Consider the following 26,710-nt stretch of genomic DNA (forward strand, 5'->3'; position numbering starts at 1 on the left):
TCCTCAACTCACTTCTACTCAATCTTCTTCAGTATTCTTAATCATACAGTATTCTGCATTCTATAAAACATGATTATAAAAGAATACAATAATTATTAGTGGAGGGGCAAATCCCCAGTAAGATGCAGCCCAGTCTACAGAAGAGAGGTATGTTGATACACCTTGCTTGGGTGGTTTTTCCCTGTGCTCAAGTTGAGTGGACTTTAAGACATTTGAGAGTTGTTCAGGATGTTACTATTACTCAAAATAAAAAGAACAGTTATCCGGTAAGAAGACTGGGATCCCAGTTACTGATTAGTAAGCTATTGTGAGGCAAGTCCTTTAGGCTGATTTAAAAGCTTCGTTAGGCCACAATTTGTCTTCTTTGAAGGATAGTTGCTAGGACTACTGCTATTGCTCCAGCATCAGCCACCAGATCAAGGTTTAGAATGGATGCCATTACCACTGGACCTTAGAAGTAGCAAACATTGAAAATTGAAGCTGTAAAAAGTTTTAAGTAGAATACAACTTGACAGATGCCTTTAAGCTATTCTGATATCTCCACTATAGTAAGCAATTGACTTTGCAGGCAATTGAATGTATGAGCTAAGCTTCCAATGTAGGATAAAATCGCCACGGGTCTGATTTTGTTTTATGTTGTGTGCTCCCAAGAAGATCAAATATGTTGATGAGAGAACAGAATGGCAGTAGTTTGGAGATGGCAACAAAGTAGAAGACACTAAGTCATGCTCTCCATTACTGAGCACAAAGTCCATGTTAGTGGGAGGAAGAAAAAAACACAGCAGCTAATTGGAGAAGCAAAAGGGAAGTATTGTTCTCAAAGGACAACTGACATTACGGCAAAGAGATAAAGAGATGGAGAAAAGCATTTAGTCTGTAATCAACAGAAAAAAAAAATATTCTAACAGAGAAACAGTGCTTTTAGTCAGTGAACGTCTTCATGAGTAGGAGATTTGGATATCTGGGCTAGACATCTGGGTTAGAAGTTAAATACAAGGCAGGGAACATGCATATGTGGAACCAGTGATTCTCACATTTTAAGCAGCTTGCAGTCACCTGGGAAGCCTGCTTAAGTGGACATACTGGTTCTGGGAGTCTGGAGCAGCTTCAAGATTTTCTATTTCCTATAGACTCTTCACATGATGTCAAGGCTGCTGGTTTGTGGGAAATGATTTTGGTAGCAAGGCTACCGGCCAAATGATGTATAGGCTTTTACTGTGGGGAAAAAGGCAGAAATGAGGAGGATGTGCTAAGTCCCTTTAGTCATATCTGACTTCTTGTGACCCTATGGACCATAGCCTGCCAGGCTCCTCTGTCCATGGGGTTCTCCAGGCAAGAATACTGAGGTGGGTTGTCATGTCCTTCTCCAGGGGATCTTCCCAACCCAAGGATCCAGCCTGCATCTTTTGTGTGTCCTGCATTCTTTACCACTAGTGCCAAAAATGGTCAAAAGACTAATCTCAGACTGCCAGAAAGGATGCAGGATTTACATTATCACACTCTCTAAATGATAGGTGAACTGCTGAAGGGGAGAAATCATGCAGAACTTTAAAACTATTTGTTAACTTCAAGAATGTCTGCTTGATTCAATGAAGGTTCCAGATAAATACTTCTTCTTTGATTAATTCATAAGTGTGTGCTTTTTATCTAAAGAGAAAATGTATTTGTTCATGGTGGATTTCATTAAATAATAAGCTAAATAATAAAGCAGTCACTGCATTTTTAAATAACTGTAACTTATTCATTACTCTGAATTAATATTATGCCACTTTTAGTGATTTGGTTTCATTTTTATATTTGTTATAGCCACTTATCACAATTTTAATTATAACCAATTTAATTTAATTAATTTTCCAAATACACTTCATTATTATACAGCACAGAAAGAGCCCTCAAGATAAATTGTACATGGAAACGGTTTAATATATAACTTCATATTTCAAAATATATTTATTTGTGTAGTTATCATGAGTCAATCTGTATAAAACAATTGCTTTTATTATATAAATTCATATAACAGTTGTTTTTTTTTTTTTTATATACTATGCTAGCTGCTCAGTAATGTCTGACTCTTTGTGATCTTTTGGACTATAGCCCTCCAGGCTCCTCTGTCCACGGAATTCTCCAGGTCAGAATTCTGGAGTGGGTAGCCATTCCCTTCTCCAGGGAATCTTCCCAATCAAGGTATTGCACCCAGGTCTTCTGCACTGCAGGCAGAATCTTTACCGTCTGAACCACCGGGTAACAGAATTTTTAGTAAATATAATTACTGATAATAATGAATATTTTACTTTTAAGTCAAATAAGATTTGAAACTAGCATCCACAAATAAGTGTTGAATTAGTATATTGCTTTATCCAATATTTTTTCTTTTGTCCTATTTGTTTGGTGGGTTTATATTCAATCCTATTTGATTAAGCACATATTTACTGCACAATTTTTTATCATTGGTGCATTACATATTATGCTCTGGGGGCCCAGTGATGAATTACAGTTTCTGGTGTTATTCACACTAGAATCATATGGAGGTAATGACCTCTCAGCACTAGCTACAGTGTACAGCATTCTATGTAAGCAGTGTTACAGTAGAACAAAGTGATACAGAAGTGCAGATAATTAACATGATTTCATTCATTACATTTGTCAAGTGTTCAAGAGGAAATTGGTGTATTTGGTATGGACTGAACTTTAAAATTAAATAAGAAAATGTATTACTCACAGTCCTGAAGACTTGAAGTACGAAATCAGGGTGCCAGCATGGCCAGGTCCTGGTGAGGGTCTTCTTTCTGGTTGCAGATCCCTGACTCCTACGTGGTGGGAAGATGAAGAAAGAGGTCTCTGGGGTCCCTTTAATAAGGACACTAATCCCATTCATCTCATTCATCCCATTCACGAGGGTTCCACTCTAATTACCTAATTACTTTCCAAAGTTCCCACCTCCAGAGACATTAGATTGGGGTTAGGATTTCAACATATGAGTCTTTGGGGGGCATAAACAATCAGTACATAACAATAAGCAAGACTAAAGGTATGGAAAAGTAATGCAGGAAGTATATTAGACAAACAGCATGGTGGAACTGAAGCAGGGCTAGAAGAGTTAGCTAGAAAAGAAATTTGGGAGCAAAGTGACACATAGAGCCAATACTAGTATGTCTTCTGAAAAAATGATAAATGTATCTTGTTTGTGTTAGTAATAAAGGAAGAAAGTCAGAGTTATTACACTGGTCATGATTCTTTAATTATAACTATAATTATTTTTTTGTTCTGATGTTTCCATGTAATTATAATATCCACAACCACATGAATTTGAAAATATCAGGCAGCACTGAGTTTGAACTGGAGACTGACACGATAGTCCTTATTTGCTTGATACTATACTCATTCAACCACAAGAAGGGCTTATTATTGGTAGTTTTTTTTTTTAATATTATAGAATCATAATGTCATCTTATAAGATGGAACAATACCAGGTGTTTCCATTTCATCAATTGCAGTGATGAATATGGAAGTATCGAATTTTGGTGTATTCTGATTCTGATCATTAGGAGGGTAAAAGATGGAGCAGGTGGTCATTTCAGTGCTGGGACTAGTAAAGAGAGTGACATGGTGTCAGAGCCCACTTGATACAAAAGAGTACGCCGGATTTAAAATTGCGTTGTGTATATGGAACATAAAGCTCTATATGATAAAAGGGTATAATGGAAAAGTTGAACAAGTATATGAGCTTAGTTTCTCATTAAGAATAGTTTCTCAAAGAAAAATTAAAAAGTGTCATGGGCAAGAGCTGACTGGGAAGCCAGGATTCTGAAGAGCCAGGAGAGATCATAGATTCTGGGGGAAGGTGGTGGTGGAATAGGTGAAAATTGGGACTTAGAATATCTTGGCTAATAACTTAGCTTGGGGCTGAAATCATTGTACACAGTTGATTTTTTCTGCAATGATTTTTCTTCAGCATAATAAGTGAAGGATCTGTCTACAGTGAATATAGAGATGATCAACGAAGACTTCACATTGAAATTATCTTGAAAACATCTAAGCAGTGTTAATACCCCTGCCTTGCTGCAGATCAATTGAACCAAAGTCTCAGAAGAGGACATGTTATTTCTAAAAGCTCCCCATATGATTCTCATATATGGCAGGATTAGAAACAATAGATCCAATTGATTAAGAAAGTGAACCCCACCAAAAATTCTCAGAAGTTGTAGTTAAGAAATTCATCTCTATCCATATATTCAATGTGATGTTCCTAAAGACTGATTACTCTGTGGTAAAGTGAAAGTGGTAATCTTTTTCTGGAATAAATAAAGAACTCTAATTAATCAATCAGGACAGAAATGCAATGTAATAGAGCACTAGATGATGGATATGACAGACTATTCAGAATTGAAGAAAAAAGTTTCCAATAAAATTATTAAAAGATGCTCAATCTCACTGGTAATCAAGTCAATGACATTTTACACTAAAATATTTCATTTTCATAGATGTAGCATATTTTTGAGAGTTTAAAGAGTTTAACTATATCCTAGTAAGAATATGGGAAAAATGAATACATTTGTACTTTTGGTTGAAATATAAGTTGTTGAAAATTGGTGGAAATTTTGATAAACTATATTGAATTAAATATGTAAATTCCATAAAAGAGAGTGATTCTATTCCTGGAGAAATACCTTGTAGAAATATTTAACACATTCACTCAAGATGTTCAATATAAGAATATGCATCCTAGAATTAATTGTAATAGAGAAAATCTAGAAATAACCTAAATCCTCATAAAATAAGATATTAGGTATATATTTTGTTATATTCATACAAAGGAATTAAATAAATGAACAATAGTTGCATGTATCAGCATAGATATATCTTATATACATTTAAGAGTGTTTGAGTGTGTGTACCCTAGGTGAACAACTTTGGGAGTCTTCATACATATATATGAAAGTGAAAGTGTTAGTTGCACAGTTGTGTCTGACTCTTTGGAACCCTATGAATGTAGCCTGCCAGGCTCTTTTGTCCATGGAATTCACCAGGCAAGAATACTGGAGTGGGTTGCCATTCCCTTGTCCAGGAACACATATGTGTGTGTGTATATGTGTGTATGTATATATATACATATACATATATATACTATTATTATTATTATATACATTAGCTCATGAAAGAGGTATTACCCAGATACCACAGAGTGTTTGATCTATCAAGGAACAAAATGATGGTATCAAGAAAGAGTAATGGAAGATTAAGTATATCTTAATACTTTATTTCTTGAAAAAAAATTGAAGCAACTGTTGAAAAATGTTAAGATTTCTTTTAACAAGCGAATTTTGCTATTATTTTCTGTGTTTGGGATGTTCATAATCAAATACAATTTTAAAAACCAGTTTTGGACAGTTCCTGGAGGAAATTAAAAATCAATACTATTCTCCTTATTTCAGCAGTGTCCTGTGGGTTCAGCATAAAGAATATGTGTGAGGGAATCCCAGAAACATCAATGTTAGTTTACGGAGATGCCACAGAACACTGGGATTTTTTGCTTCTCTTAAGTTTCAGGGATCTTCGCTGAAATTTTATTCCCACTAAAAAGTAAGCTTCTTGGGGTGAAAATTTTTGTCAGTTTTGTTTATCATAAGCAATGTATTAACATTTCCTAGCTCATACTTATTCCTTAAATATTTTCTGAATAATAATACTCTGTTTTGTTTGCATCGAAAGTCTCCAATTTCATATACTTGCATGAAAAGTTCTGCTAGTAGAAAGCCATGCACATTTTTAAAAACAGTGTCATAGGTATACTGTCATGTGGCATTTAAAACGACTTTGTTCCAATTTGTAATCAATGAATTCCATGAATAGTTCTGTGATTATTTGTAGCTCAGTTGCTCAGTCATGTCTGATTCTTTGCGACCCCATGGACTGCAGCATGCCAGGCTTCCCTGTCCTTCACCATCTCCTGGAGCTTGCTCAAACTCACGCCCGTTGATCAGTGATGCCATCCAACCATCTCATCCTCTGTCATCCCCTTCTCCTGCATTCAATCAGGGTCAAAGACCCACCATCCGGGTCTTTTCCATTGAGTCAGTTCTTCCCATTAGGTGGCCAAGGTATTGGAGCTTCAGCTTCACCATCAGTCCTTCCAGTGAATATTCAGGATTGATTTTCTTTAGCATTGACTGGTTTGATCTTGCAGTCCAAGGGACTCTCAAACACCACAGTTTCTCCACAGTCTTCTCCAACACCACAGTTCAAAAGCATCACTTCTTCTGCACTCAGCTTTCTTTATAGTCCAACTCTTGCATCCATACATGACTCCTGGAAAAACCGTATTTTTGACTATATGGACCTTTGTTGGCAAAGTAATGTCTCTGCTTTTTAATATGCTGTCTAGGTTGGTCATAGCTTTTCATCCAGGGAGCAAGCATCTTTTAATTTCATGGCTGCAGTCATCATCTGCAGTGATTTTGGAGCCCAAGAAAATAAAGACTGTCACTGTTTACATTGTTTCCCCATCTATTTGCTATGAAGTGATGGGACTGGATGCCATGATCTTTGTTTTTTGAATGTTGAGTTTTAAGCCAGTTTTTTCACTCTCCTCTTTCACCTTCATCAAGAGACTCTTTAGTTCCTCTTCACTTTCTGCTGTAAGGGAGATGTTATCTATGTGTGTGAAGTTACTGATATTTCTCCTGGCAATCTTGATTCCAGCTTGTGCTTCATAAAGTCTGGGATTTCACATGATGTGCTCCGCATACAAATTAAATAAGCAAGGTGACAATATACAGCCTTGACGTACTCCTTTCCCAATTTGGAACCAGTCTGTTGTTCCATGTCTGGTTCTAACTGTTGCTTCTTGACCTGCATACAGGTTTCTCAGGAGGCATGTAAGGTGGTCTGGTATTCCCATCTCTTTAAGAATTTTTCATAGTTTGTTGTGATCCACACAGCCAAAGGCTTTGGTGTAGTCAATGAAGCAGAAGTAGATGTTTTTCTGATTCTCTAGCTTTTCCTATGATCCAATGGATGTTGGCAATTTAATCTCTGGTCCTCTGCCTTTTCTAAATTCAGCTTGAACATCTGGAAATTCTCCATTTGAGTTGTGTTGAAGCTTCAGTTGGGGAATTTTGAGAATCACTTTGCTAGTATGTGAAAATAGTGCAATTGTGCAGTAGTTGTGCACAGTTGTGCAATTGTGCATGCTACATTCCATGGGGTGCAAAGAGTTGTTCACCACTTACAGACTGAACAACAACAACATCGTGCTGAATTGTCTATAGTTAACTATTTATCACCTCATATTTTTCGAAAACAGGAACTATATTTCCAAACATCACTTTCTAATATGGTCGGCATTAGAATTTTCCTCTATGGTCCAGGGTTAGAATTTGCAGTGAGAGGGAAATTTGGAAGATGGAAGAAAAGAAGAAAAGATTTGTTTCTGGAGACTGTTGTGTTAAAAGGCAATGGCATCTGGCTCACTTTTTACCACTTTGCACTCTGTTTCTTCTTGGAGAGACTTTCCAGACTTCTCCATAAATTTCTTTAAAAAGTCTTGGTATACTTTGCCCAAGTTCATTTCTTCTTTCTGCCTCAGTGCTCAGACGCTCTAATCTACTTGCTGCCTCATTCTCCCAGCTCCTCCCCATCTATGGATACCCTCATTCCTAACCTTTACCCTGTATTCCCCTCATGCTTGCAGTGGCTGTTTTCCTGGAAGAACCCAGAATGACCATATGTTAATGGTGCCTCTGGCTGTAAGTGGACTTTAATCCTCTTTATTCCAAGAATCTTGATGGCTTGGCAACATTTGGATTTCTGTTGGTAAAAATTCATCAACAATAGTTCATGTGCTCTTCCTCCTCAAAGAAGACCTGAATAACTAATTAATAAAAACTCTATCAAAGAGGTTTCAATAAATAGATGAAAGTGAACTGAAAGTCACCCAGTAGTGTCCAACTCTTTGTGACCCCATGGACTATAGCCTGCCAGGCTACTCTGTCCATGGAATTCTTCAGGCAGGAACATTGGAGTGGGTAGCTGTTCCCTTCTCCGGGAGATCTTCCCAGCCCAGGGATCAAATACAGATAAATATCTTGCATTGCAGGTAGATTCTTTACCATCTGAACCACAGGGAAGCCCAAGAATACTGGAGTGGGTAGCCTATCCCTTTTCCAGGGGATCTTCCCAACCCAGGAATAGAACAGGTGTCTCCAGCATTGCAGGTGGATTCTTCACCAGCTGAGCTATGAGTAAAGCAATAACTAGATACTATAATGCTTAATTTTAAGTATGTTTTCTGTCATATATTACCAACCACTGGATATGAATGTCTTTAAATGGGTATTTATCAAAAATATTAGTCCCTACTTAAAATATGAACTGTGAATAACTTTTAAATATCAAACTCTGTGGGATTCTAACTGCAACAATTCTTATTTTCTTCTACACAGAGAGCTTTATTTTAACACATTTATTGAGGTTTGTATGTGTGTTGGGGCAGAGTGTTAGTATTATAATAAATTAGTATCAATATAAAATACATTATAGATTTTTATTCTTTAAGATGACCAATTAATTGAGTGAAATAATTTGTGAATAAGTGATCATAGTTCAAAAAGATGCCTTATTAAAGTAGAGGTTTTATTTTTCTTTATTTGTACATGGGTGTGTACATGTATACGTCACTCACCAAAAGATTGTGAGTCAAGCTGACCATGCCAAGCCCTCTAGTGTGCTATTTCTTCACACTCTGGCCCTAGATTGGTAGAAAGAATACTGAGTTGATGAGATGTATATTTTTCAGCATTTTAAAGTGGTCATATGAAAATTGTTTTCTTATTTTAAAATAATCTTAAATAAATGCTTGTGAAATAAAAAGCTATTAAAAGTCAACATTATCAAGATAAAGATCATTTTTCATAGATATTGTAATTAAATTGCTGAGTATAAATGTTCTGTTTTGCATTTGGGTCACTTAAGTAAGTGACTAAAATGTAATGTTTTATAATTTACTCTATTGCTAGGGGTACGTGACCAATAGATTCACCTAATGTTAGTTTGGACTTTTGGTTGAAGTTTATTGCTTTTTTGATCAAATTTGGTGTGGAAGGGAAATAAACTAATAGCAATAACATTAACTGGATAACTGCTAATTATTGTGAAAAATGAAAATTACACTGTCTTCTCTTAACTTTGGAAGATTTGTGATATCAAATTACCCTAAAGAGCACATCTAAATGTGAGATTTCAAGTGAATGCACTTTCCAACTGCTCAAAGTTTTCCCAAAATCTTGGTGTGCTAATTATCTAATTAACAGGGATAGACAGTCCAATTATAATTCTGAAGTTCACTGTGGAAGTATAATTATTTTTGTAATCATTAACTTGGCTTAATCACCTTTAACACTAGTTTTGTAAATCCTCAACTAATTGGTTTTACTAGCTAATTACTGAATATAGAGAAATTTGATTTTCATTAAGATCTGATAATATCTATTATCATCTGGGTAGGAATGTGAGGACATTGTGTACATGACACTAGATAAAGGTCACTAAAGGTCAATTTTTGTTGAACTCAGAAATTCTATAATGTAATTGATTTATAGGAACACATAGAGATGCAAAGAAAGTAGTCTATCATTAGCTTCTCATGGAATCTTTGATTTTGTCTGCTTGTAAACTCCCTTTCCATATAAATTAAGTAATGTTGAAAAGGTCAATTTCAGTTGCAGCTTTCACTAAAATAAATTTGAAGTTCAACTCTAAGGGAAAAAAATGATAAATAAAAAAATGCAATGCCTTGTTTGGAAGTCAATATAACTTTTCCAATCCCATGTTTGCTTTTACTTATTTAAAGTTTTTATTTTTTTTTCATTTCAGTCCTTTATATGTCTTTTTCCTAAATTTATTATTACCTATTTTCCATTTTAAAGCCAGTTGAAAACATCTTTAAATTTTAATTCCAGTTATAATAATTCCTGCTATTCACTTTGAAAAGTCAGATCCTGAAAGTCATTTATGTTAGCAAATTATATTCATTACAAATTATGGAACCAAGTTCAATAGATATTTGTTCCCTTTGGATTATTATTTTATTATGTGAATGTAATACACTGATTTTGTCCCCAAAGATGAAACAAAATATTCACATATTTATGAAAAATAAGTAGATGCCCCTGAAAGTATGCATATGAATACCCCAAGGCACATACACTACAATTTAAATTTATATTGTTAAAATATTGCCATCTGTCTTAAAAAGAGCAAGAGTCTAGCCAAAAATTTTTCTAATGTGACTCACATGTCAAATTTTATTGTTTGTATATTAAAATATAAAATAATTTATATAAAGTGATCGAACAAATCAGAAATAAAAAACTATATAATCTATCCTTTTACCATTTCTGTTTTAACCAGAAAAAAAAGTTGTGTTTGTCAAGGAAAGGTTAAGAAATACTGTATGTATTTACTAATATCAAACTGCAAAAAGTCAGAATAATTCAAAATCAACAACTTGTGGTGTAGAATACAAAGAAGGACTAAAAATACATAAACTACTATTGCTTCTCACTCTCAGCAACAATACAAAGGACAGAAGAAAACATACTGTCCCTTTCTTTAAGGAGAGTTGTCATCTTACTAGCAAAACTAAATGTAGGAAAAATTATCTAAATAATCAATTGAGAAAGTTCACAAGACATATTCATTAAGTAAAGTGTTAGACACACCAAACTGTTGCAGTTCATATAAATTACATGAAATTTACATATTTTGGGCAATCTTTCTATTCTACATAGTACAGTTTATCTTAATTCAGACTGAAATAATTTGAAGACTGAAAACATTGGCAATATGGTAATATGTACACATGTGTACATAATAACTAATTCCTACTTGGAATTAGTTATTACACAGTTGCCCTTTTATTAATTAACGTAAAATACAAAAAATAGTCATTAACTTATTACGTAAACAAATGGGTAATAAATAAAATAGGTAATATATGCCTATGGCACAGAATTTTGAAAGGGCAAAAAGGTACCTTGTGCATAGTAAGGTTACAAAACCTTCAGTTGCTAAGCTCTCCTGTTCCTCTACAATGTCCACCATCCATACATAGTTAGCACTTAATTACTGTTCTTTCAGACATTTCTAAACATATTTTACTGACTTAAAATATAGTATCATATAATACTCTTTTGTATATTGCTTTTTTACTTAAAAGCATTTTTTTATGTAAATAATTTTCAGTAGCTACAGATATTTCTTTAGAATGTTTGTAGCTATTTAACATGCCTCTTACTGATGCATGATATTTTTCATGCTAGACATACCTTGTATATATTAGTCACTCAGTCGTGTCTGACTCTTTGGAACTCCAAAGACTGTAGATATATTGTATGTATTTACATACATACATACATTTATTCAAATGTACTTACATTTAAATGCATATCACTGTAGACTCCTCTGTCCATGAAATTCTCCAGGCAAGAATACCGGCGAGGTTTGCCATTCTCTTCCCCAGGGGATCTTCCCAACCCAGGGATCTAACCTGGGTTTCCTGCATTGCAAGCAGATTCTTTACCTACTGAACCACCAAGGAAGCCCAGATATACCTTAGTTTTCTACTTTAACAATATTTCACTAAATATTGTTATACCTAGATTATTTCCCACATGTACAAGTACATATCTAAGTTTTCTGCTTTAAATAATATTTTGCTAAGTTTTATTATACCTAGATCATCTCCCACAGGCCCAAGTACATCTATAGGAAAAATTCACATATATGAATGGCTGCATCAAGGGATGTAGTAGATTAATTTCTTTGTGTGTTTTAGGCACTCAGTCATGTTCAACTCTTTGCAACCCCATGGACCTTAGCCCACCGGGCTTGTCTACCCATGGGATTTTCCAGGCAAGAATACTGGAGTGGATTGCCATTCCCTTCTCCAGGGGATCTTCCCAACCCAAGGATTGAACCCAGGTCTGCTGCATCACAGGCAGATTCTTTACCTACTGAGCCATCAGGGAAGCCTAGATTAATAGCTTTAATGACTTGAATACTTCACATTCTCTGGCATCCATACTTTTTGACAGGTGGCTTTCAAGTTAATGTTGATAAACGAATGGCGATTATTTCCTTCCCCCTTGATTCTGAGTTCAGACATGTAACAGGTTTGTGGATCAGTGCAATGTTTGAGAGTAAGATGTAAATGTAGGCCTGAAAGACACTTTCAAGACTGGGCTTGCTTGCATTGGTACCTCTGCCCTCACCACACTAGCCTTTAGTAGTAACAAGGGAGACACCTGAAACAGAGAGGTAACCCCGCCAACACATTCCAGATAGCAGCAGTGCAATGGAGGCCAGACAAAACCAGAACTAACCTGCTTAAATCAGTGATTAACAGTTCTTTGAGAGTTCAAAACTACTTGTGTTTAAGTCATGGAATTTGGGATGGTGTGTTATACAACATTATTATGGTAATAGATAGCTGGTATAAATGCATGTGTGATTTTAATTAATAGTCACTGTGTTAGTAAAAAGAATGATACTAGATTTTACTGTAACCAGTAATGTAAGAGACAGCAAAGCACTATGCCATTAATTTGTTGTTGTTTGACAATAATTAATAGATAGTAGCTCAGTCAGTAAGAATCTGCCTGCATTGAAGGAGATCCTGGTTCAATTCCTGTGTTAAGAAGATCCCCTGGAGAAGGAAATGGCAACCCATTTCAGTACTCTTGCTTGGAGAACTGCATGGACAGAGAAGCCTGGAGTGCTGCAGTCCATGGGATCGCAGAGAGTTGAACATGACTGAGCAACTGAACCGAACTGCCTTCTTTTAATTGTACTTATTTCCTCCTCTGGCTTCTGATACGGGTTAGAATAGGTAGATAATTTACATGCTGGCACTCAATGATAAGCTGTGCTAGTTCTGGGAGATATGATACGAAAAATGGATCTAAGAAAGAACGTGATACCACCTGGTGGGAGAATGGAATAGTTGAGAGCAGTTGGATAGGGCACAGCGGTGGGGCTCTCCAGAGGTAGATAGTGAGCATTTCTAAGATTTAGTGTCTGCTTCTTTATCCCTCCATCATGAATCTTTTAAAATAATACGTACAAGTCTTCGATACATGATAGCCATCATTTCAGTGTGTGCTCAATTGCTCATTCATGTCCAACTTTTGTGACCCCATCGACTATAGCCTGCCAGGTTCCTCTGTCCATGGAATTTTCCAGGCAAGAACACTGGGGTGGGTTGCCATTTCCTACTCCAGACTTCTTCACAATTTGGAGATCAAACCTGCGTCTCTTGCATTTCCTGCATTGACAGGCAGATTCTTTACCACCACTCCACCTGGAAAGTCCAGGTATTAAGTTTAGATTAGACCATAGACTTCAGAGTCAAATATACCTATGATAAAGCTTTGTGCAGAAACTTACTTTCTGTGTGAATTTTGGGGCTCTTACTTGTTTTTTCATTGGAACACCCAAACTTGATTTTGCATCTTAACAACAGTAGGTGTTGGAAGATGACAAGTGCCGAAGATATGTGTGTAGACATGTAATTGATTTAAATTATTTTCTGTAAGCAGTGGTTTTATAAACTTAAAATTTTCCAGAAAGGTAAGAGTAACTGGATCTCTACAGAAGAAATGGTATGTCATTAACCAGGTCAGTAACATTTTTAACAAGCTTCTGATAGGAGATAAAATTTCATGTATATAGGAAATTGTATTGCAACCTATTGTTGATAAAGAATGAAGTAATTTGAAACATCTTTAATAAAAGTAAATGAAACAATCAATTCAGGTCCTCTAATGTAACAAGCCAAGTTCAAATTAAGTAGCTTCTAGTAGCTTTCATCATGTTATAGCTTTCCCCCCAATCTTTCTCTACATTTGCAAGTTTTTACATTTGGATTAAATTAAAACATTCATCTAAACTTTTATTTCCTTTTAGTGTTAATTAATATCGCTCTGTGCTCTCTGGACTATTTTATGGCTCAAAAGATTCTCATAATCTTTTATTGATTTTATGCACTCTATAGCGTTTCCTAATGTTTTCTACTTCATAAATAGCAAAACAAGTTTATAGCACATATTATGAGTCATATATGCTTTTGAAATGCAAGGAAATCTTTGGAAACCAAATAAGTTTATGCAATATGAAGAAATAGAAATTATATACACAAAAAATGGCCACTGCATTTAGTGGCCAGTTTTAGTGTAGCTTTTTTTTTTTTTTTTAATATATCTCTAGATACTTCCTCCAGGGAAATTACAAAATATCCAACTATCTGGACCCCACTCAGTATACTGAATCATGATTGCAGAGGATAGAACTAGAGAATTTGAATTACCGAAAAATTCTTCTCATCTGATTATTCAATATGCTAACACTTGAGAAGTATTATAAGAATAAGTAATCAGAATTATAGCAATCAGTTCAGTTCAGTTCAGTCGCTCAGTCGTGTCTGACTCTTTGCGACCCCATGAATCGCAGCACACCAGGCCTCCCTGTCCACCACCAACTCCCGGAGTCTACCCAAACCCATGTCCATCGAGTCAGTGATGCCATCCAGCCATCTCCTCCTCTGTCGTCCTCTTCTCCTCCTGCTCCCAATCCTTCCCAGCATCAGGGTCTTTTCCAATGAAAGAAATCAATAATACATAAAGTTGACTTTTCAAATAATATATTGTAATATTTTATGTCAATTCGTTAAAAATTTTGAAAATATATCATCAAAAAGCTCATTATATGTGTTTTAGTGTATTAATAGTGGCAATGACAATTTACATTTATTGAGCTAAGTGCTAAGTAAGTTGTAATTATTGTCCTCATTTATTGATAAGATTGAAGCCAAGGGGATTAAATAATTAGACAAAGCTTGATGAAAATGCTTACTGATTGAGTTACAGTCAAGGAATGGTCCTGGTGTTAATCCCAATAAGAGTTTGTATATACATTTGCGCTTTAATCTATATTCTCCTGGCCCTTTGTATTACATTGCACCAGGAAAGGTTTGTAACACGAGCCGAGAGACATTACTTATATAGATATTAGTACAGAGACTGCTACTGCTACTGCTGCTAAGTCGCTTCAGTCGTGTCCGGCTCTGTGCGACCCCATGGACGGCAGCTCACCAGGCTCTGCCATCCCTAGGATTCTCCAGGCAAGAATACTGGAGTGGGCTGACATTTCCTTCTCCAGTGCATGAAAGGGAAAAGTGAAAGTGAAGTTGCTTAGTTGTGTCCAACTCTTAGCGACCCAATGGACTACAGCCTACCAGGCTCCCCCGTCCATGGGATTTTCCAGGCAAGAGTACTGGAGTGGGGTGCCATTGCCTTCTCCGAATACAGAGACTAGTGTATCACAAATGACCACAATGTAGAACAAACTGGGTAACAGAATATATATCAAGAAAATTGAGCAAAGGACAGTTACATTGGAAAAAAATAGGAACTCTACAGAGAAAAATATTACATATTGTTGAGAGTCTTACTCACATTTCCTGTGTATTTTCAACTTTCCCCCTGGAAAGTGGTAGAATTGTACTTCACTGTCCCCTTTGGAGTTAGGTGTAAATATGATTTATTTGCATTTTGAAATGTAACTGGAAGGTATATGTGATTTATGGTGGGAAACTTTAAGAGTCAGTAAGATATTTTAGAGTTTTTTTCCCCTCACTTCAATGAGCTGGAAGTGTGTATCCAGATTAATAACTGTGATTAGAGATGCCCCCACCTCCACTCAAATATGTTAATCACATTGAACATATGGAAATCCAGGGAATATTTTTAGCTTGTTTATTAAATTTCAAAGAGTAAGAGAAATGCATGGTTATCTAATAAATGTAAAAGAAAAAAACTATGTTTAAAGAAGGAAGAAATATTCATAGACAAATAATAATTTCATTGCTATACTTTGGTTTGATACTCAAAAATAATAAAATATTATTAAATCTGCATCTTCACCAACATTTATTACTTGTTTTTGATGATAGCTATTAAGATGGATATGAAGTGATATCTCATTGTGCTAACCTATTAACTTATATTAATTTTCTATTTAAATGTACACTAGAGCACACTTCGGAGAAGGCAATGGCACCCCACTCCAGTGTTCTTGCCTGAAAATCCCATGGACAGAAGAGCCTGGTAGGCTGCAGTCCATGGGGTCGCTAGGAGTTGGACACGACTGAGTGGACTTCACTTTCACTTTTCCCTTTCATGCACTGGAGAAGGAAGTGGCAACCCACTCCAGTGTTCTTGCCTGAGAATCCCAGGAATGGGGGAGCCTGGTGGGCTGCTGTCTGTGGGGTCGCACAGAGTCGGACACGACTGAAGCAACGCAGCAGCAGCAGCAGCAGAGCACACTTGCATAAATCAGTGTTATGGAATTACTAGTATGAATTTATGACTATTTTTTGTATTTGAGTGCCTATTCCTGATGATAAAAATTATATATTGATTAGTTCACAGTAAAGTTAGATCATATATTGATAATCTTAAAAATGTGATATTTCATGTTACAAATAGTCATTCATGGAAATAAATGAAGAGGAAAAGATACATCAATTAGAAGCATATGTGCTAAGTCCCTTCAGTTGTGTCTGACTCTGTGTGACCCTATGGACTGTAGCCCGCCAGGCTCCTCAGTCCATGGAATTCTCCAGGAAAGAATACTGGAGTGGGTCACCATTTACTTCTCCAGGGGATATTCCCTACCCAGCAATTGAACCCATGTCTCTTAAGTCTCCTGAATTGGCAGGTGGGTTCTTTATCACTAGTGCCACCTGGGAAGCCCCTTAGAAATGTATGCTAACATAATATTCCGTTATAATAATAAATGCATTTTATTTATCAATTTTAATGTTTACTGAATAATGCCTCCACTATGTAAATAATAAATGATGCAAGCTATCAAGAATATATAACTTTTCTCTGTATACATGGGGATAAAATTTTACAAATCACAACAAAGCCCAGTTATGTGCATAATTTATTGTAAATAATTGATGTTTCACAGAATAAAAACGATTTTTTTTCATACATTATTCCAGTTCAGAGTAACTGTGAAAAAAAACTGCATGAACTATGATTCATGTAATAACTGTTCTGAAGAAGAGGAGAAACACGTTTTTAAGAAATAACAGAGAAGGCTACCCTTGGTTGAAGAAATATTTGAATCTAAAAATCATAAAAGTTTAATGAGATAATAGCAAAGTTAAAGAGAATAAAAAGGAGCTATTCACCTATACATAGACTAGTAAACTGTCTGAATTCTAACAATTTAAAGGAAAGGGAAGAAAATCTTTCAAGTTTTCTGGCTGACAAGTCACTTAGAAAGTAAAATATTCAAACATATTAAACGTCTCATCTCTAACACCAGAAGCTAGAAGAATATATGAAAAAATTATCCACCCAGGAATCATATATCATGTTAAGATAGTATTACTTTTTAAAAGATATTTCCACACCTTTTCTGTGTGGGGAAAAAAAAAAGAAAAAAACTTGTAGAATGTAAGTATTCAAAGTCTATATTGAGATGCAACTCACTTGCAGAAAATACTTGACAAAGGACTCTAACACAAAAAAAATTTGTGCGGAAAAAAGACATATATAAAAAAGAAAATGAAGAGGAAGTTGTGTGGTGGCCTTATAACAATAATTAAAAAAGGTTTATATTGTCAATACTAGCTAGGTGTAGAAAAAAATCTATAAACTTTTAATGCTTGTAATAATGATTAAAATGTTTAATTTAAAATGTTTAAAATGTTTTTAAATGTTTTAAAATGTTTAATTTTTTAAGTATTTAAAATGTTGAAATACTGCTTACAGAAAAGCAAATAAAAAAAACAGGAAGCATTGTTGACTTTGGTTAGGGTTTAAAATTTATCTCATGTATTTGAATTTAACTTTTCTTTCTCTTTGGTCATGGGGATTAGTTACTAAGTGAGAATATGCCAATCTAGGAAATGAATAGCAAACTGATCAACCTGAAGAGGTTTCTAAACATGTGAGGGTTTGGTTTGGTTTTGTTATGAGAAGAAATTAGAAACAGATTTTTAAAATATATTTTTCAATAAAAGAAGCCTTTCAGAAAAAAAAAAAATCATAACGTAATATAGGTTAAACTCAAAATTATCCTCCATACCTAAACTAAGCTCCCTTGCTTTTCTATTGGGTTTCCCAGGTGGTTCATTAAAGTAAAGGATCTGCCTGCAAATGCAGGAGACAGAGACACAAGTTCTATCCCTGGGTCGGGAAGATCGCCTGGAGGAGGAAATGGCAACCCACTTTAGTATCCTGGTTTGGAAAATCCCATGGACAGAGGAGCCTCTCTGGCTACAGTTCGTGGTGTTGCAAAGAGTTGCACCCGACTAAGCACACACACACACATGCTTTTCTAATACACTTGCTTTTAAAATCACATTTACGGAGCAGTTGGTCACAAAGCCTTTTTCTTCGTTTTCTTCATACCTTCCATTTTGGGTGTTTTATATAATATAGTTTTTATATAGGTAGGTCTTCCTTCTTTAGTGTTTGTCATACTGGATCTCAGTGTCTGGTTTATACGCTTAAGCACTCTGAACCACATAAAACATTTTTCTTACTACCAAAGGATATTTTAAAACTACCCATGTCTTTTCATTTTTCCCCAACTTCCAGTTTTTTTTTTTCTTTTTTAGTTTTATTTTTAAAACGTTGCTTTCCTTCAGAGTTAGGAGAATTAGGAGGAGAAGAAGGAAAAGGAGAGGAAGAAGAAAGGAAAGAAAGAAGGAAAAAAAGAAGGGAAAGAGGAGAATAAAAACAAAAATAAAAACTCTCAGAAGAATTTTGGGAACTAAATGCTTTTGAATTCCGGAATTTTGTTTTATTTTTATTTATTTACTTATTTTTCAAAATGGGAGAGCACTGGGCCACCTGGGTAGGGTGAAGTTTTGGATAGGGTGTGCACGCATGCTAAGTCGCTTCAGTCCTGTCGACTCTTTGCAACCCTATGGACTGGGATAGGGTGAGGTCTAGGATTTTTGTTTCCCGTTTCTCCTCCATTTCCCACATGTGATCAGTTATCAAAGGCTGTAAATATCAATTCCACTGTAATCACTTATTGGAAAAAAAGGTATCACCTAAAACACTGTTAGCTTGTTCTTATCTTTATGTTATTTCTAGGGAAAACTCTCTGTTTTCTATAGTCATTCATCTATCTTAAATGCAGGTTTGATTTTCTAAAATTGTTTCCCATTTAAAATTTTCCATAAGTTTTGATAATGTATGTAATGAACTGCAAAATCCTTGGCATTCCATTCTAAGATTTTCATTTAATTTCATTTTCATTGAATATCATTGTTTTTCTTGAGGATACTGATTATTTCCTTTTTTTTTTTTTAATATTTACAGCATTTCTTTACATGACTGGAATGATATATATTCTCGCAAGTTTAACTCACTCAATGTGAGTTACTATAAACTCAAGTTACTATTAAGTTTATCATATTTTTTAATATGTTGAAAGAATTACAGAATTTTCCTTCTATACCATTTTCCTCTACACTATAATTTGTTACTTTAATTCATCAAATGTGAAATAATACGTTGCATATATAATAAAGGAAAGTCCTAGTCTCCTTTTATTTTGAGGACTAATATTATAATATCTTAAATACAAAGTTGATGAGGTTGATGCCACTTCCATTTGTAAAAAAATATAAAAAAGAATATAATATAAAATAAATGCTTACATGCCCCTTTTAATATTATCTACCTATCTATATATCGTCTATTATTGGTTGAATTTTTCCTTGAAGAAAGTTACTTTGAAGCCCTAATCTTCAGTTCCTCATAAAGTGACCTTTTTGAATGGAGGTTTATACGGAGATAGTAGGTTAAAATGAAGTCATTAAGGTGTCCCTAATCCAATTTGATCTGTATCCTTATTAAAAATAGAAAAATATGGACACAGACAGACATCATAGAGGGAGACAACTTGAAGAGATACGGGGAGAATACCATGTAAAGGTGAAAGATTGGAGTGAAAAGCCGATAAGCTAAGGAACACAAAAGGTTACTGCTAAACCACCAGAAGCTACAAGAGTGGCATGGAACACATTTTCCCTCAGATACTTCAAAAGAACCAACTCTGACAACTTTTGATTTCAGAAATCTAGCCTCCATTAACTGTAAGCAAATAATGCTCTGTTATTTTAAGTCATCTAGGTTGTAGTACTTTGTAACATTAGCCTCAAGAAATTAATCATCTATCTATTTATCTATCTTCTAGCATCTCAGTTGTATTCCTGCATCACAGTTATAGCAGACCTATTTTGATCTAAAAGTAGGGATACAACAAAACTTGCCAGTGACTATACCTGTTGTTACACCTTCTACCTGTAAGTTATCTCATGGACACTTTCAGTATTCAGCAATGATTTCCCATGACCAGGTTGCTAAATAGCCCATTAAGTTGGCTATGTACTTGGGTTTCTAATTGTATGTCTCTTGTTTAACCTAATTGCTATCCCAAATAACATCTTTTTCAATTGTGCGACTAAGGATGGGTTTTCAACCCCATCCAAGCTGTTTCAGAACCAGAACTTACCGTCTGTTCTTTGGGGCCTGAGATGTCAGATAATATTCTCCCTTCTGCCAAGGTATTAGGAATTATATATACTTTGTTGCCCCTGAGTCTTGATCAGAGCAATCCTGCTCTACAACAACACTTCTTACTTAAGAATTCTGTGGCTTAGAGACTGGAGATTTCAGTTTCAGTTCAGTTCAGTTCAGTTCAGTTCAATTCAGTTCAGTTCAGTCACTCAGTCGTGTCCAACTCTTTGCAACCCCATGGACTGCAGCACGCCAAGCCTCCCTGTCCATCACCAACTCCCGGGATTTACTCAAACTCATGTCCATTGAGTCGGTGATGCCATCCAACCATCTCATCCTCTGTCGTCCCCTTCTCCTCCTGCCTTCAATCTTCCCCAACATTAGTCTTTTCAAATGAGTCAGCTCTTCGCATTTGGTGGTCAAAGTACTGGAGTTGCAGCATCAACATCAGTTCTTCCAATGAACACCCAGGACTGATCTCCTTTAGGATGGACTGGTTGTATCTCCTTGCAGTCCAAGGGACTCTCAAGAGTCTTCTCCAACACCACAGTTCAGAAGCATCAATTCCTCGGAGGTCAGCTTTCTTTATTGTTCAACTCTCACATCCATACAAGACTACTGGAAAAACCATAGCCTTGACTAGACGGACCTTTGTTAGCAAAGTAACGTTTCTGCTTTTTAATATGCTGTCTAGGTTGGTCATAACTTTCTTTCCAAGGAGTAAGCGTCTTAATTTAGTGTCTTAATTAAGCGTCTTAATGTCATGGCTGCAGTCACCATCTGCAGTGATTTTGGAGCCCAAAAAGAGGAAATTTCAGTTATTTTTTTTTTTTTAATGAATCTAGTACGTAAATTATTTAACCTATACATTAGTGATGTGTGCTGGGTAATAAAGTGCCTAGCAATATTTGGCAGTTAATATAAAGAATATAAATCTTGTATCCTCATATTCCAAGACAATGAGTATCTACTCATAGGTCATTGACATAACTGAAGTGTCTATATGGATGTGTACACATACACGAAGGCTCACACACATATACATAAGCCCAACATTAGATTTTGAAAAGAGATATGGTAGCTATTAGAATAATATAATCTAATTGGATGATATTTGTGGCAGTCATTATTTCCAAAAACTTTCAGTTTGTGTAGATGACATTTTTTTCAAATCAAGTCATTCAGTCTCCAATAAACTCCTAAGAATTGGTCGTTTTGTTCAGCATAACAACTCTGGGGAAAAGAAAAAAAGACAATTTACTGCCAACGGTATCAATTGAACAGAGAAATTTTGCTCTTGTAATATAAAACTGGGTAACATGAATCTGCTGAATAAATTTGTGATTTCTTCCTGATTGTTTTTATCCCTCTCACTGTAGCATAGACCTTTGCCAACAGCATAGAATATTTACAAATCCTCGAAGTTAGAGACCAGAAAAATCATCTGTATTAAAAATGTTAATATTGGTAGAAAAGTTAATGAAACATAACAAATAATCAAAATATATATTTTCAAAGTAGAAAGGCTGCTGGTTAAAATATTTCCACTACTTCCATGTAGCAATTAGGCAAACAGAAAGAATTACTTTGATAAAGTACAGATTTCTCTCAACTCTTTACTTCAAATTGTCCAGTTACAAAAAAAATGTACTAGAGTTTTGAATAAGAATATAAAAGTAGGATACTATAGCCTTCTTCATTAAAATATAATAATTCAATTATTTCTAAAAGTTCAAATTTATTCTGCCAATCTATTTTCTAGTATAGATAGGCTTACAGGCATTTTTTATAATGGAAAATTTGTAAATATCTTAATGAATGAGCATTAATGGACAAATATCTTTTCCAGTTTTATTGAGAAATAATTCACATACATTTGTGTATAACTGTAAAGTATACAGAATAATGATTTAATTTACTTATATTGTGACATGATTACCACATAAATTCAATGGACATCCACCTTCTCATATAGGTATGATAAAAAGAAAACAAAAAAGAGAAAAAAATATGTTTTCTTTCGGGTGAAAACTCTTAGGATTTACTCTAACGGCAATTTTCTTATATATCATACATCAATATTAGCATCATAGAGTTTGTATGTTTTGACCACCTTCTTCCAGTTTCCCCTTTCCCTACCCTCAGTGCCTGGTAACCAAAACTCTGAGTGTCATCTGTTTTCCTATGAGTTTTTTTCATCTGTTTGTTGATTTCTCAGAGAGATTTAGATTTCCTTGTATTTTTGAAATGTGAATTTGTGTTATTTTACTTCCACTCAGTGAATTTCATTCAGCATTTCTTATAAGGCAAGTCTGGTGGTAATGAACTCCCTCAACTTTTCTTTGTTCAGGAAAGTCTTTATCAACTCTTCCTTTCTGAAGGACACCTTTACTGGGTTTGGAATTCTTGATTGAGGGTCATTTTCTTTCAAAAATTTTAAGACTATGTCTTCCCATTCTCTTCTGGCCTGAGGTTTCTGCTGAGAAATCCTCCCATAGTCTTGCAGGTTTCCCTTTTATGTATCTTCTCTTATTTTTCTTGCTGATTTTAAAATTATTTTTTGTCTTTAGAAAATTTGATTATATTGTGTCTTCCTGTGGCCCTATCTGAGCTCAAACTATTTGGAATCTTTTGGACCCTATTGATCTGGATGTCCCTTTCTCTCCCCAGATTTGAAAAGTTTTCAGCCAGTATTGCTTTAAATATAAATTCTGTCCCTTTGTCTTTTTCTTCTGAATTTCCATAAATGGAAATATTGTTTTTTTTCAAATTTCGTGTAATTCCCATAGGATTTCTTCACTATTTTTCATTCTTTTTGCTCTTGACTAGATAATTGTAAATGTCCTGTCTTCAAGGTCATCAATTCTTCTGCATGATCAAGAGTTCTTTTGAAACCCTACTGAATTATTCAGCTCAGTCATTGCATTTTTCAAATCTAGGATACTTTTATGGTTGTTATTTCTTGGACAGACTTCCTGTTTTGGTCATGCATTATTTCCTCTGTAATCCCCTTCTCCTCCTTCCTTCAATCTTTCCCAGCATCAGGGTCATTTCCAGTGAGTGACCAAAGTACTGGAGCTTCAGCTTCATCATCAGTCCTTCCAATGAATATTCAGGGTTAATTTCTTTGAGGATTGACTAGTTTTATCTCCTTGCAGTCCAAGGGACTATCAGGAGTTCTCTCCACAGTAGGTGGTTCAATAATTCAGCTCCTTATCTGGGCAAAAGTAAACCAAGTTTTGCAAACTCTTCATCTGAAGACTTGAATCAGGCATATCTGCACCCTGCTGAGTTCCCTGGTCAGAAGCTCACCCTGCTTCTGAGCTGTTTCTGCAGATGAATAAAGCCACTGATGGGATTACCACCTGGGGATGGTAAGTGTGAATTTGACCTGCAAAGATTGATTTGCTGGATGTTGCAAGAACCTCCCCACTTCTCCATCAAGTCAAATTCCCATTGGTGAGCCTCTGCAGGTTCTCCTGTCATCTCCATGGCGTAAGGTCTAAGTAGAGTCTCCCATAAATTGACCAAGAATGCCTGGGAGAGTGAGTGATCATTCCTGGGTTCTCTTTCACCACTGGAGGAACCCTGAAGGCTCACAGGAGATCTCTGGAGTGGTGTTGCATCAGTCTAGGGGGAGGGGCAAGGTGGTAGTTGCCTCTCTTACCCTTATAATGAAGTCTGTCTCTATGGGGCAGGGGGTGCTTCAGCCTCACACTTGTGTTCTCTCAGTGGTTTCTCTCAGTGATGTCTTGTTCTTGAATGATTGTAGTTGTTCTTTTTTTGAAGAGTGGTGATGTCAGGAATAACCCACCAAGATATTGGTGAGGAAACTCCTAATTGATGAATCTTAATTGGCAAATGTCAGAATAAAGTCTGACAGTCAAAGAATGTACATTATGTGAGCATCTATCATTCTTAATGTTGTTATTATTTCAAGCACCCCATTAAGCAGATGGAGAAGGAAATAGCAACCCACTCCAGTATTTTTGCCTGGAAAATCCCATGGACAGAGGGGACTGGTGGGCTATGGTCCATGGGGTTCCAAAGAGTTAGGCATGACTTAACAATTAAATCAGAGAAGGAAATGGCAACCCACTCCAGTATTCTTGCCTGGAGAATTCTGTGGACAGAGGAGCCTGGTGGGCTGCTGTCCATAGGGTAGCACAGAGTTGGACACGACTGAAGTGACTTAGCATGCATTAAGCAGATACCACACATTCCTAATACTGTTAAAAACAAAGTAAGACCAGTGAGTTGCACATATCAAAAATACTTCCATATTTACATGTATGTTCTTAATAATTAGGTGATGTCCAAATAAGCATTGAGCATTGTTTCAATGTTTTAATGTTTCCCTTTTGAATTTGGCATATTATCATGCATAGGCCAATTTCTGTCCGCTTGCATTATCACATATTTTCCATTAGGATGCCTCAAAAATTTTCCTATGGTTAATAGAGCAATGAATAAAACATTAAGAAAAGACTATTGTTCCTTCTTTCTTTCTTTCTTTGGTTGCACCCTGCAGTGTGAAGGATCTTATTTGAGTCCAACCAGGGATCTAACCCAGGCCCCCTTCAATGGATGCCTGGAGTTCTAGCCATTGGACTGCCAGAGAATTCCCAGGTTGATTGTTCTGAGAAAAACAAAGCATCATTTTGATAACTGTTACCTGTCTTTTTGTTTTCATTTTTGTTATTTGGGCAGATGATCAAAAAATATGAAGCCAAAAAATGTGAAGAAAAAAATGATTATAGAATTTTGTGAAAGAATTAAGTGATAGTTTAAATCTGCTATTTTTCTGTAATTTTTATTTATGTTAACTGCCAACTTTTAACATTTTGTAATTGGAATTCTCATTGTATAAAAGCATTTTTATTACCTAATTTTGTGTTTGCGTGTTATACTACTCTTTTTTTTTCATAGTGGTCCCCACAAATTGTATAGCTGTCAGGCCTGCAATCCTGAAATTCACACTTTGTAAGGACATTGTCAAAGACGTGACCTCAAGGACAACTGTGGTCTTTATATTCTCCATTTGAAGGTCTATGACCTAGTCTTCCACTGTATGACCAAATCTAATCCACTGCCCTGTACTTTAACTTCTGTTTCTGAATTTGCTACATTCCTTCTACCCATTACACCATGATCAGGGGAGCTGTGTTTACTGTTTTTGCTTTCATAGCTACGCTCATGGCAAGTAGTTTATTCTATATCAATTTCTAAATACATCAAAATGCATTACTGCAGGGTTCAAAGATCATGGCATGCGGTCCCATCACTTCATGGCAAATAGATGGGGAAACAATGGAAACAGTGAAAGACTTTCTTTTCATGGGCTCCTTTTCTTGCAGTGATTAAAATCACTGCAGATGTTGATCGCAGCCATGAAATTAAAATACGGTTGCTCCTGGAAGAAAAGCTATGACAAACCTAGACAGCATATTCAAAAGCAGAGACATTACTTTGTTGACAAAGGTCCATATAGTCAAAGCTGTGCTTTTTCCAGTAGTCATGTATGGCTATGAGAGGTGGACCATAAAGAAGGGTGAGTGCCAAAGAACTGATGCCTTTGAACTGTGGTGTGGGAGAAGACTCTTGAGAATCCCTTGGACTGCAAGGAGATCAAACCAGTCAATTCTAAAGGAAATCAGTCCTGAATATTCTTTGGAAGGACTGATGCTAAAACTGAAGCTTCAATACTTTGGCCACCTGATGCAAAGAACTGATTCATTAGAAAAGACCTTGATGATGGGAAAGTTAGAAGGCAGGAGGAAATGGTGACGACAGAGGATGAGATTGTTGGATGGCATCACTGACTCGATGGACATGAGTTTGAGCAAGCTCCAGGAATTGGTAATGGACAGGGAAGCTTGGTGTGCTGCAGTCCATGTGGTGGCAAAGAGTCAGACACAACTAAGCAACTGAACTGAACTGAACTGAACTGAAGGCTATATAAATTCTTCCATCTCCTGTCAAGAGGGATAGCTTATTTTTAAGAAAACATAATATCATGGAATATCTTATTTTATCAAACTATTGCAAATCCCTTCTATCAATTCTTTTCTAATCTATATAACAGTTGTTTTCCTAAGGAG

At 35.7% G+C, this 26,710-nt stretch overlaps 1 long non-coding RNA gene across 1 annotated transcript in view; it reads right to left on the reverse strand.

Moving 5' to 3' along the window:
• LOC145518628 (uncharacterized) overlaps positions 1 to 26,710 on the reverse strand; it is a 346,657-nt gene that overhangs the window by 129,445 nt on the left and 190,502 nt on the right. The window contains exons 4-5 of the long non-coding RNA XR_014063047.1: positions 11,433 to 11,554; positions 2,720 to 2,807 (exon numbers count right to left, since the gene is read on the reverse strand). This is a non-coding gene — a long non-coding RNA (uncharacterized LOC145518628). The remainder of the gene's footprint in view (positions 1 to 2,719; positions 2,808 to 11,432; positions 11,555 to 26,710) is intronic.

This window comes from Giraffa tippelskirchi, chromosome 8 (genome assembly GCF_054371585.1).
Source record: "Giraffa tippelskirchi isolate mGirTip1 chromosome 8, T2T-mGirTip1v1.2.pri, whole genome shotgun sequence".
Classification (NCBI taxonomy): Eukaryota; Metazoa; Chordata; class Mammalia; order Artiodactyla; family Giraffidae; genus Giraffa; species Giraffa tippelskirchi.